General features: G+C 39.6%; 1 pseudogene; it reads right to left on the bottom strand.

The window, feature by feature from the left end:
- Positions 1 to 5,158: 5,158 nt before the first annotated feature.
- On the bottom strand, positions 5,159 to 5,214 carry LOC116897614 (annotated as a pseudogene).
- Between the last annotated feature and the right edge of the window lie 9,019 nt (positions 5,215 to 14,233).

Here is a 14,233-nt window from a genome sequence, read left to right as displayed (position 1 = left end):
ATACCGGCTGCTATTGAAGAGGACTAAGTTCAATTCTCAGCACCCATATGGTGGCTTACAGCTGTCTATAACTCTAGTTCCAAGGGACCCTATACACATTCTGGCCTCTTTCAGCACCAGGTGTACACGCAGTACACCTGTGTAAGTGCAGGAAAAGCACTCATACATATAAAATAAAAATAACTAAAAATATTTAAAAACAAAGAGTCATAAAGAAACCAGAAAGTGATTTCAATGGAGTGAAATCAAAACCACCATATGTGTGGGAAATGCTGCCAAACTGAAGTTTACCAGAAATGTTTATCATTAAATGCTTTCATTAGAAAGATCTAAAGTCAATTGTAAACATTCCTATCTCTTTAGCTTTTAAAAAAAAAAAAAGATCAAAGAGGGTGTGTAAAAAATAAAACCTTGAAATAAGGAAACATTAATAATAGAGGGAAAATTCAAGCTAAACCCCTCGGGAGAGCAATATGACCCCCTCCCTGCATCTCAGGGTACCTGGTAATGTCAGGAGACGGTTTTGGTCCCACCATTGTGGAGCAGAAGCATAAGAATGTTTCTCACAATAAGGACTGGTAGCATTCCAGTTGAGAGTCCTCAAGGGAGTCCTCACAGCACAATCTCTACCTTATAGATTGTACAGAGACATCACAGAATTTGCAGATACATCATCATCATCATCATCATCATCATCATCATCATCATCATCATCATCATCATCATCATCATTATTATTATTATTATTATTATTATTGATAAATGTGATGATCAACTGCATGTCATAAATCCCAGTGAAGTAAGTGAAAGAGAGAAAACTCATGAACTTAATTAAACAATAAAAAGATCATTGGGATCCATCCATATTCTATTAAAGCAAGTCTTTTTTACTTATTCTTCTCTCATATAATACATCCCAACCCCAGCTACCTTTCTCCTCCCAATTCCTACAACCTCCCCTCTCTGCCAGATCTACAGCTCTTTCCTTTCCATTCAGAAAAGAGCAGGCCTCCCAGTGATAACAACTGAACACAGCATGACAGGATTCAGTAAGACTAGTCATATGCGCTCATCTCAAGGCTGGAAAAGACAACCCAGAAGGAGGAAATAGGTCACATGAGCTGGTTTAAGAGTCAGAAGCACTCCCACTTCCATTGTTAGGAGCTCCACAAAAAATCCAGGCTAATGAATAACTGTCTGTGTGCAGAGGGCCTGGTGCAGACCAATGCGAGGCTTTGTAGTTGCTGCTCCCGTCTCTGTCAGCTCTTAAAACGAGCTCTGCTTAGTTCATTTTGTGGGCAATGTTCTGCTCTCCTGGACCCCTCATGGTTCATACAATCCTTCCTCCCTAACTTCTGCACAGTTCCCCAAGTTCTGCCTGCTGTTTGGCTGTGGGCCTCTGCATCTGCTCCCATCAGCTGGTGGAGGAAGCCTCTTAGATGACAATTCGTCTAGGCACTGATCCCATGATTATTGTAGAATATCACTAAGAATCATTCATTGACTTTTCTTTATCAGCCATGTTTAGCTCAACCTTAGGTCTTTGAGCCATCCAGCTTCTAGATGGATGCTGGCCATCGAGGCAGTGTCTGGCGTGTGCTTCTTCTTGTGTTGGCCTCAGGTTAGACCAGTCATTGGTTAGCCACTCTCACAAGCCCTGACCCACCATTCCCCAGTGAATCTGGCAGGCAGGGTAGGTTATGGGTCATAGATTATGTGACTGGATTGGTGTCCTAGTCCTACCACTGGGAGCCTTGCCTGGCTAAAGAAGATAGCTGATTCGGGCTCCATATCCGCCATTACTAGGAATCCTTGCTCAGGTCACCCTCATAGGTTTCAGGAAGTCTCCACTGTCCTAGGTTTTAATATTGTCCCCTAAATATCCAACCACTTCACTTGCCTTTCACCTCTGACCTCTTCCTCCCCCTCCTGTCCCCATATCCATGCACCCCAGTTCACCAACAAAATCTATTCTATTTTTCCTTCCAGGGGAGACCCATGTTTCCTAGCTGGGCCACTTCTCTTTATCTAAGTTCTCTGGAGCTGTGGGTTTTACTTTATCGGCTAAGTACCCACTTATAAATGAGGACATATCATGCTTGTCTTTCTGGGTTTGGGCTGTCTCTCAGGATGTCTTTTTTTTTCTAGTTCTATCCCTGCAAATTTAATGATATCATTTTCTTCCCTAACAGCTGGTTAATACTTCATTGTAAATGTAACACTTATTTTTTTATCCATTCTTCAGTTGAGGGTCATCTCAAGTTTCCAGTTTCAGGCTATTATAAATAAAACCACTAAAAGCATAGTTGAGCAAGTGTCCTTAAGGTAGAATGGGGCACCTTGAGGTAGATTGATTCCCAATCTTCTGATGAACGATTGTATTGCTTTCTATACTGGCTGGATATGTTTGCACTCCCAGGAGCAATCGATAAATTCAGTCTTAATACTGTCAACAAACAAAGTGACATGGTTGTGCGGTATTAAAAGGCAAGTCTACTAAATTGCTAGGAAAGATGAAATGCTAACTGTACATAGCTTCTTATAGACAGTAGAGGAGAAGCAATACTTCCCGATTCACTATATATGATTCTTGGATATATATACATATAGATATATATATATATATATATATATATATATATATATATATATATATATATATATATATATATATATATATATATATGATACTTTAAAGGAATTGATTCTCTGATCGAGTGGACCTCATCCTGGAAAAGCAAAGTCATATTCTTATTAAAACACATAAATCATCACATTAACATGCAAAATCAAAAAGCATGTAATCTCAATAGATAAGCCTACAATATTTTATAAACTTTTTACTGAACTACAAATAAAGGAAAATTTTCTTAACTCAAAAGCTATTTACTGAAATACTTCTTTACTAAAATACTGGAAAAGACTGAAAACAGGACATGTTCCCTCTAAGTTCAGGCACAAGGCAAGGATATGTCCCTGTACCACTCTCACTGGGTGTTATGTTGCGCTCGCCAATAAAATGAGAAAAAAGAAGAAAAGCAAATATCAGATAGTAGGGAAAAAAATCAAATAACATAATCACTTTACCTACTTACCTAGAAAATACTAAGGAATTTGAAAAAAAAAAAAAAACCTAAAACCAAAACCAAACACAAAACAAAAAACCACAAACAACCAAAACAACAACAACAACAAAATAAAGAAAAAGGAAAACTACAAGCTTACTAGAAATTATAAATGAATTTGATAAGATTAGAGGATAAAAGGCCAATACACATAAAACTATTGTATATCTATATTTTATCAAAAAGCTCTCGGAAGTTGCTGCTACCCTTAGCACAACAAAAGAAAAAGTTATGCAAAACACTGCATTGACATCATCTGAGAATACCCTCCTTCTTCTTTCACAGGCCTCTCCGGGTAACCAGAGGTGAATGTGATTGACATACATTATACATATATGTGTGAAGCTGTCATAAGTAAACCCGTTATTGTGTGCAATTGGCGTACACTAATGAAACAATTATAAAATGGTACAAAATAAAAAAGGTACTTCATATTTTTTCAGCTCACCTTTTGCTTCTCATGAGAAACAATTTTATTTTATTCTCAGCCTGTACTAAAATGCCCATCTCAAGGACCCAAGTGAAATCTTAGCCACCAATCTAAAATATACCTCTTACCTTAACTCTTCTCACAGTATGCCACTGGTTCATCCCCCTGAGACGTTCTTGCTTTCATGTCTATGACGTCATCGTCTGCTGGTTCTCCCATGACCTCTCTGTTCATTCAACTTAAATATTTTCTTTAAGAACTCTGTTATCTAAGTCTCTACGTTGTTGGTCTTCCTATGTTTGGACCTCATTTTCTGCAGCTCCACACCCCTTGAAATTCTGAAGAAATGACGGGTACATTTTCATAAAAAAGAAGTATGAGTTGAGAAACTTTGAAACATTCTTTTTTTTTTGAACAGTTTTACATTTTTTTTTATTAACTTGAGTATTTCTTATTTACATTTCGAGTGTTATTCCCTTTCCCAGTTTCCGCCAACATCCCCCTAATCCCTCCCCCTCCCCTTCTTTATGGGTGTTCCCCTCCCCATCCTCCCCCCATTGCCGCCCTCCCCCCAACAATCACGTTCACTGGGGGTTCAGTCTTGGCAGGACCCAGGGCTTCCCCTTCCACTGGTTCTCTTACTAAGATATTCATTGCTTCCTATGAGGTCAGAGTCCAGGGTCAGTCCATGTTTTTTAGGTAGTGGCTTAGTCCCTGAAGCCCATTGTTGTTCATACACCCAAGCTGTTCTTTCTCTGATTCCTTCAATACCTATTCTCAGTTCAGTGGTTTGTGCTGACATTCGCCTATTTGTGTATTCTGGCTGTGTTGAATCTACACTTCTGCACTTCTTTGCTTCATCCATCTTGTCTAAATATAAGATGAGGGTGTCCTTCAGTCTCTGTTTTAATTTTGCCTTACCCTGCCAAACTATCTTGTTCCTTTTAAAGAAGGGGAGTGAAGCATTCATTTTGATCCTCCGCCATGTGTTCATCTAGGGTAATACTTTGAAACATTCTTAATGGCTTACTTAGTGAGTTAGTTTATTTAAAAGATACGGTTCGTGAACGGTATGTGTTCACCCATATACACCCATGTATAATACATGTCTCTAGTGTACCTTTGAATATGGTAGTAAAATTAAGATGTTTCCTTATTTTGTTACCCGTAAACTATCTCATGTACCTGATGATCATCTGCAAGATGGATTTTATGTAGTCAGTAATAAGGAATTGTAAGGTGCTGAACAATGCTCTAGTGGTGATTTTAATAAAACAACAATAACGAATAAATCTCACTATATCACCATGCAACATCTTTTGAGTGTGGGGGCCCACTCTCCACCATACTGCAGCTGGTGTGGGGCAGGCAGCTCTCCTGCTCTTATAACCCCAGGGCCAAGTCTCCTGCCTATTGAGGGGTTGAGGGACTAGGGGGTGAAGGGTATCTCTCTCTTGTCCAGGCCACCGCAAGGGGGATGAGACTAGTGACTTGATCCCTGTCCTGTCCTGGGAGCCCAGTTGGCCTGTTTACCATGTCAGGCTCACTTTTTTCAGGGAAGGTTAAGTTACTAATCATTCAGATGTTCATAGGTTTGAACCAAGTCACCCACGGACACACACGTGACACAGCAGCCACACCTGCAATGGCTCTTGGGGCAGGACGTTTGGTCTTTGGAAAATTTTAATATTATATATAATATAAAATTTTTCTGTAAAATTTTATTTTAGAGTCCATTATTGCCATTGAGAATAATCTGATTACCTAATGAAGGTCTAGAAAATTGTCATCTTATTGTTAGTAATAGAGGGGAAATCATTAACGTCTAAGTAACATGAAAAGAACAGTAGATCTCACAAACGAGGGAAGTCGCAACCACTTGGCAAGACTGGCTTCTTAAACTCTGAGTTCTGTCAAACCACCCGAATCATAAGATTACATGAAATCTTATGTATTCTTGGCATGGATGTCTGGAGGAATGAAGGAGCATGAGTAACAGGCACAAGAAGCTATGAACATTCCAGAACTACTTTATCATCCATGATTGTTGCATGAGCCCCCAAGTCCTTAGCTTATACCTGTATCAAGGACAGGGATTCCATTACAATGAGCTGGTAAAAGATAAAAAGGGCAACGTTAATTTATCGATATGTTGGTTCAATGCATAGCTCCAGACTTCTAAAGACTGCCGCACCACTGGGCCATGGCCCTATGGATGGATGGCCCTAAAATTCAACAGTGGAGTTATCTTTCCAATGAGCAGATCACTATAGACTGTGTGTTTATCTTTGAGTGGAAGAAGTACTCCAAATAAGAATGTACTACCCAAAGACTATACATGGACTGACCCTGGGCTCCAACCTCATAGGTAGCAATGAATAGCCTAGTAAGAGCACCAGTGGAAGGGGAAGCCCTTGGTCCTGCCAAGACTGAACCCCCAGTGAACGTGATTGTTGGGGGGAGGATGGGGAGGAGAACACCCATATAGAAGGGGAGGGAGAGGGGTTAGGGGGATGTTGGCCCAGAAACTAGGAAAGGGAATAACAATTGAAATGTAAATAAGAAATACCCAAGTTAATAAAGATGAAAAAAAAAAAAAGAATGCATACAAGTCAGTATTCTTTCAACTGTATATTAGGAGTCTGGAAAAAGAAATACCTGAAGATAAAGAACGGAAAATTTAGAGGCAAGTCATATGGGTGACCTCCTGAAGAACTGGATATATAACATATGAAGTCTTTTCTTTTCCACACATGAACGTATTGTACGAAAGAGGCACTAAACAACCAAGACAGTAATTATTATATTATCCAGCCCCTGTTGTCAGGCACTCTTGTGCTGGTACAAGGGCACACTGAGCGGAATAGGCATGTTGGCAAGAAGGCTGGATAGGGATTACATGGGTTGCCGTTCACCACGACTGAGCTCCCTAATGTCTGACGTTTCCAATCTGAACTCTTTCTCTTGAGGGCACCAATCGGGTACTTAGAGTCAACTTGGAAACAACACATCTGAGTCTCACTTCAGAACTGACTGCAAAGCCAAGGTATCACTAATGCTTTCTATTCAGAAATTAAAATTTCCATTTTCATAGTCAGATATGGAGGCATTTCTTCTAATAATTGATTTTATTTTATTATTTTATTTATTTTATGTTTGGCACTCTGGCTCATTGGAGATGAAATGGTCCCTAAACGAAGTCAGTCATCCATCAGTCCTCAGGATGACTAACACTGCTTTTGGTGATATCTGAATATTAATGAGACCAAAGTTTAAATTCCTGACCTTTTTAAAAATTTCATCTTATGGAGACATGTTTTATTTTTAGCATGAGCTGTCTGGGGCACGTCATTCATCTCCTGCTTCCTGTTTTAATCCCCAATGAAATTTGTAAAGTAGAAAGGACATGTTTTCACAGTTCCTCCTTTTGCAGCTCCAAGTTAGGGACACCTTAATGTTATTTCCGTGGGCCTGATGTTGAACTAGCACTGGTTCAGGTGCTGCTACCTTTAGGTTTACCAAAGGCTCCCGTGAGTTGAAATAACCATGCCCGAGATAATTTGCATATTCAGAAAGTGTTAGTCTAATGAAATTAATATGAATATGAGTGAATAATTTTACAAAATCGACTTTATTTCATAGAAGTGTCAGGAATATATTTAAAATATCTATATAATTTATCTTAAATTATCAATTATCATTTTACCTTTTGAATATACTTAGTCACCTGCTCCTCTCCAGAAGTGGACAGCTCTTTATCACTAGCTGACCTCACTGGCTATAAATCTACATGGGTAGATGTAGGTCTCCCTAGCTACATCACTATCCTCTGTGGTTTGCTCTACTGCTACCAGGACAGATGCCCACTCTAAAGTGAGCATCTTCACATACAGAGAAGCTAACATGATATTAAAATGAAAACCTGGTTACTTCACACCACTGCTTCAAAACCTTTAATGGCTACTCATGAAATAATCATTGAGATCCACTAGTTTGGGTTCACATAGGATTTTATTAGGGACATCGGTCTGGAAAGTGAGGTCAAGGAACGCATTTTCTTAGTCTTAATTATTTTATTTATTTACCTTCCAGTTGTTGACCCCCCTCCCAGTCTCTCCTCCCACAGTTTCTTTTATAAGCTAAAGTTAGAGAGTAAGAACTCTGCTCCAAGGAAACACGTACACTTCTGGGTGGCTCTGGGGACCAAGGCACTACTGTTGAAGACACCGTTGCTCTCCAGCCTCAGTATTCTCTGATGTTCTCCCTACTCTCTTTGCTCACAGTTGGCTTCCTTTCAATTCTAAGAATCTTTCAAGAAGCCTTTTATTTGGTTTGCTTTGTTCTTATCAATATGTTATTGTTTGCAATGCAAATGCACATTCCATTTCTCAGCTGCAGCATCCCAGGGCGAGTGCTCCACAGGATGTGTTCTTCAAACATAAAACATGCTCTCCCCGGTTAGGCCATTCCGGGCAGTGAGAGAAGTGTTTGTCTTGTTCATCGTCATAGTCCTACTGATCAGCTGAGTGTCTGATTTCCTCCTTGCTTGTTCCATGAAGGAATTGACTGCGTTGTACTTGGAAAAGACCTTAGTCCTAGTGAAATTGGGTAAAAGATAGTCATTTGCATGGCTTGTTTCCTGTGGGAGCCTTAGACAAAACAAGCGCTAACTGGCCTGGACACCTCAGGGTTCAGTGCAACCATGTTCTCATCAATGAGTAAGGCTTCAGCCTTAACAATACCTTTAAGTCTGCCTAAGTTCACATTTCTGCTAAGTCTTTTACTGACCACTGAATTTTGGTTAATTCTCTTTCCTACAAACAATTTTCAGAAAAGCTTCATGCAGATTTTGATAACAAGTTCTACTTGTTCCTTATGCTCTTAACGATCTTTGTCAGCTCTTAGAGTGGTCTAACTCGTATCTCAAGCATAGCTCTAGAATGGGTACTCGTACAGTGTGCCAAAGTGTATTTATCCTATATTGTATTTTGGAAACTGGTCCATTGAAATTAGTTTATATAGAGTCACACTGAATAATTCCCTAGAGCATAGTCATGTGCATGTTAATAATATGATCTATGATATATTGTATGGAAATCTACTACCGTAGAAGCTTACAAGTATTTATTCAAAAAAAGTTAAGGTAGAGTTACCCTATAAATGGGCATTAATTATTCTACTAAACACTAGAGGCAAACTAATTTTTAAAAAAGGGGGCCATTAATGCTTTATTTCTTTTGCAATTGTGGACCAGTGAAGTCCTATAGACCCCAAGATGTTAAAGTCTACTGCTATTGTTTTGATTACCATCTGAAACGTGATGGTTAGACCCTATTACTAAAAACTCTACAATCTCAGTCATAGAACATGGCAAAGTCAGGCTGGTATGACCTGAAAGCTTCACCCTTTCTGGCTAGCTTTCAGAATGATGAAAACTATCAGTTGTATTCAGCTATGAACCCTTGGAGCTACAGTAATTGCTGATCTAGAGAGCCTTGCCTACTGATGCCGTATTGGCATGAACGCCATGAGAGCAACCAACAATTTTCCTATTGAATTTAAGCCCTGCTTCAAAAAATGAGATTCATGGATTGCACTGTTACCATTATGGGCTCATAACCTGTAGCCAGGCAAATTGTAGTCCCGAAGGATAACCTACAATTGTTATGCTATGAAGTGAACATAGTCTTAAATTGACTCCTTAGCATCGTACCTATAGTTCAATGTATCTCTTAACCCTTATCTTGGAAGTTTCTATTTGCAGTAGATAGTGACTAACACAGTGACCCACTCTGGCCAAGGCATAGAGGACAGGAAACAGCAGAATATTTGGTCCTAAAGGATATATATATTTATCTCTATCTCTATTTCTACCTCTACCTCTACCTATATCTATATCTATCCCTTGGAAGGGAGTTTGGAATATACATAATACATAATATACACATACACATAAACATCTACATACATACCAAACCCCTTTCCAGGGCACAGAGAACATTGAGAAAGAAGGGGTAAAGCAGAGATAGTGCATGATCCAAGGAAAGAGTATCTTCTGGACACAGAACAGCACATATGAACTCACAGTGGTTGTCACAGAGTGTCCTAAACCTGTACAGGTCCAAGCCAGACCAAATCCCAGAATGGAGAGGGCATCTGGTCACAGAACTCCACTGCTAACCGTGGAACTAATGGCAGTTTGTAGCTGTCGAGAAAGGGGCGTACAGTTTTGTCTAAGAGTGTAGCCCCTGGTAAAGTCGACCACACAGGGAAGACCACACATCCAAGGATAATTGGGCAGCACAAATTGGTCTTGATTTTCACACAAAGTTGTGTGAGTAGAGAACGGAGGATGGATCTGGGAAGAGTCTGGGAGGTGAATATGATCAGAACACATTATATAAAACTCATACTTGAATAAAAAACATCACCGGATGAATCCCAGCTGCTGACTTACTCAAAACTGACCTATACAGTGGAAAAACCTTTATTTTTTCTAGACACACAACATTTTTAGACAACATTTTTAGAGGCTTTTGTCCTTTATGACAATTGTATTTTACCTCAATATTATAAAAACAGGAAATTTTTTTCTTTTTTTTCCTCTTGAGTCACCTTCAGTCTGACAATGGTAATTGCTTTCTTGAGTATATTTCCTTCCTTTTGTTCATTTTCTTTTACTTTATCTTCTGTGTGGTCTATTTTCATTTACCTTCTCCTGCTCACTTGAACCTTACAGTCCTTGAACTTGGCTATATTTATCCCTCACACACACACACATACACACACACATATACTTTTGATTCAGGAAGGGGCATTAGTTTACAAAGCCTTCACATATTGCTATCTTTGTTTTCCGGCCTAGGACAAAGGTGAGATTATTTTACACAGGAATCAACCTCTTATCACAAGTCACATAAATTTCACCCTCAGCAATCTGTTCCTCATGATAACCAGGGTCTAAACTGGTGCTCACCCAAAAATTGAATAAAACTTGAAAATATAACTCATTATGATAAAATAGAGTCCTGTAAATAAATACACCAGCAGCACACGGTACTAGCGTCTACGTAATGCTCAGCAGTACACATCATTAGTTTGTGGCATCAACAAACAACTAAAATTGTACAGAAGTACTGATTCTGGAGTTCACATCTCCAAAAATTGAGCCATCATTTAAATTTCCAATAGGTGAAAGGTGGCAGTTTGTTGAAATTCTACCCTAGGAGCTAAATTTTGTGGACAGTACGGGTGTTTTCTATTTTTACTGTCAGTCTTGTTGAGAGAATAAAATACACAAGCATAATTCTGCTTTCAAATTGTTAGCTTGACTGGCATTTCTTTCCTAATTTAATGCTTTCGCCTGTCAAAACCATGTGTGCGTGTGTGTGTGTGTGTGTGTGCACGTGTGTGTGTGTACGTGTGTGAATGTGTGTTCACTTTCACATGGGATAACATGCTACTTTTGACTTTAATATCTTTCTTTGGCCAGCTTACCTTCTAAGTACACTGGTAAATGCATATCTACAATTTACCGCTGTATTCTGTAGGGCCTTACATAGGTCTCTCTGATGTTTATTTCTGAAAAAAACAAGGCCTCAGCAGAACATGCTACTTTTAAAGAAGCAGTCAGGTTTTGCTATTTTAAGCTAATTTTCAGGTCATTCAAAACAAGCTTGCCTGGTATCTGCAGTCAGGAAGAAGTAAAGCAGAAAATAACTCGCTCGGTGCAACAGGATAAGGACAACACCTTGGAGGAGAACATCTCCTTGGAGCTGAATGTCGTTTTTGTTTGTTTGTCTTATGTATCTCAGTGTGGTCTCAGACTCAATCACGTAGCTAAAAATGCACTCTCTCTCCTCGCTCTCTCTCTCTCTCTCTCTCTCTCTCTCTCTCTCTCTCTGACTCTCATACAAGATTTCTTTCTCTGTGTCGCCCTGGCAGTCTTGGAACTTGCTATTTAAACCTGGTCTAGAACTCAGAGTTCTGCTTGCTTGCCTTGCTTTTACCTCCTCAGTGCTGGGATTAAAGGCATGCACCAGATCTTGAATTAATTCTTTTGACACTGAGTCCCAAGTACTGGGGTCACAGAAATGAGCCACTTTTACCCCAACTCATAAGATTGTTGAATATCTTGCCTCCGATGTCATACTTGTTGCTTGACTCAAGTCCTGTTAAGATTCCTTTGTGGTATTCCTCAGCACTAAATGTGTCACTAATAACAGGCTTCTCACACAGCTTCCCAAAACAGCTCTATGATCAAGATAACGTGGAAAGGCCTAAAAATAAGTGTCTGCAGTATGCTGATGCCATAAAGTGACCTCTCTGCCACTTCCAAATTTAATTCAGCTTCTCACACTCAGTACAATGTTGAAGGCCAACATGTGAAATTCAGTTTTATATGCAAGAGCCCAGACTTATGAATAAAAGAAATCAATTTAAATTCTGAAGTATCATGCTATGGAAAGAAATATATCTCCTCAGCTGGCTTAGTGGTGCTTTCATTTAATCCTAGCACTGGAGACAAGAGGCAGACAGAAGAAGGCAGAGCACTGTGAGTTCTAAACCAATCTGCTCTTCATAAAAATGAGTTTCAGGGCTGCCAGAACTACACAGTAAGACCTAAGTTTTTTTTTTTTTTTTTTGTTTTTGTATTGTTTTGAACAGTCAAAAATTAAACGCTTTCTTACAATCAATTCAATTGTTTGAATCAATCAATCAATCCTTAAAACTTTATGGGGCCACTTGATCTATAGGCAGAACAATCACAGAACAAGTTAATAAAATGCTATATTGAATTATACCAACAGCAAACATTGCCCTTCAAACAATTTCTAGACTGGAACCAATTTACAGATGCAGAGCCCCTAAAATAAAGGGGGAGGCCAGGTCCCCTTAAGGAAGGACCTCACTACAATTCTTCAAGACTTTGCTGGTAAATTTTTTTCCAATCATTTTCCAAAAAGATTTATGTCCTTTCACTGATTTTGAAGGGCCTACTAGACACTGGCTTTGACTTGACATTGATTTTAGGTGGATGCAAACAATACTCCGGCCCTCTAGTTAAAGTAGTAATGATACAGGACAATTGGTCAATGGAATCTCTACTAAAGGTCCACTTGCAGTAGGTCCAATGGATCCCTAAAACTCATCTTTTTTATTTTGTCGGCCTCAAGATGTGTAGTTGGGATATATACCCTTAGGAGTAAGTGGATGAGATCCCACGGCTTCTGTTTTCAGCATTCACTTCCTGATCCATGGAAGCTCCACCATCATGGACTCTAACCTTCCAGAGAAGACATAAGAGCCCTTTATAAAGAGTTTCTTGAAGAAAGGAAGCTTCAAGTGCTTTTGGCCTGGAAGTTTCCATAGATATGTCTCATTAAACTCTGGAAATGTGACATGAACAGCTCTAAGAGCAAGAGACAAAGAGCCCCAGTAACTCTGTCTGGGTGCTTACAGAGTGGGTCATACCTCTGTTGAAAACAGAGCAGCTCTTTATCCATTGCTATTGACAAACTGACTTGGTTACTCTCGTGGTGGACAATGTAATATTTAAGTGTGTAATGAACACGGTTGCGATTCACTGATGAACAAAGGTAGACTCAAGCAGTTTCAGCTTGAGAAGGTATAAGAATGAGTTCAGTTCATTTCAATATAAGTAATTAGGGAGTGTGTGGAATGTTTGTCTAAGATTCCTTCAGCCAGTGCTCTTGAAGTTATAAAACTCACAGGCTGCCAAAGATTCCAAGGGAATATTGTCTACTATCTTCTCCAACACCGTGCTGATTGAGACAGAGAGGGTGTTTTAGTTAGAGTTTTACTGCTGTGAGCAGACACCATGACCGAGGCAATCCTAAGGACAACATTTAATTGGGGCCGGCTTACAGATTCAGAAGTCCAGTTCAGTATCATCAAGGCTGGAACATGGCAACATCCAGGCAGGCATAGTGCAGGAGGAGCTGCGAGGTCTACATCTTCATCTGACTTCCAGACAGCTAGAAAGTGGGTCTGACAGCCCACACCCACAGTGACACACCTACTCCAAGAAGGCCACACCTTCTAATAGTGCCATTCTCTGGGCCCAGCATATGCAAACCATCACAGAGGGTAGTGGTGGTAACACTATTCTCCACCATGCTGTCTGTGGGCAGCCAGAGACAACTTAGGTACTTTGGGAACACGGTACTGTAAATGAAGACAGAGAAGAGGTGTATAAATCACTCAACAATGAAATAGGTGTGGCATGTAGAGTGTGGAAGCCTGTGCAAAAAAGCTGTGAATTTACTGAGAATTAAAGATGGGGTAGAATGGAGAATATTCTTCCCACCAGGTAGCCTTCTAGAAAGAACTACACAAACTGTGAAAAATGAATGCACTTGAAAGTAAGGATATGAAGAGAGTGCCCTGACATGCTCACACTGTCTTTGTAGGAAATGTAATGGCCTAGGAGGAATATTCTTGTCTCTTAAACAGGATCAAGATCATATTCATAAGTCATAACATTAGGTGTATTCCTCTGATGTGCTAGTATTTGCTTAAGCTAACTGTAAAAGTCACCTCATGTTTTGCTTCCTTTAGTAGTGAAAACGAGAAGTTCTTTGCACTACTCCTCAGTGCAACTCCTGAATTCCTCTAGTTACCCTACTCAGATCTTTCACATTTCCTTCAATCCACC

The sequence above is a fragment of the Rattus rattus genome, chromosome 3, assembly GCF_011064425.1.
Source record: "Rattus rattus isolate New Zealand chromosome 3, Rrattus_CSIRO_v1, whole genome shotgun sequence".
NCBI classification, from domain to species: domain Eukaryota; kingdom Metazoa; phylum Chordata; class Mammalia; order Rodentia; family Muridae; genus Rattus; species Rattus rattus.
This window is presented reverse-complemented; position numbering and strand designations above follow the sequence as displayed.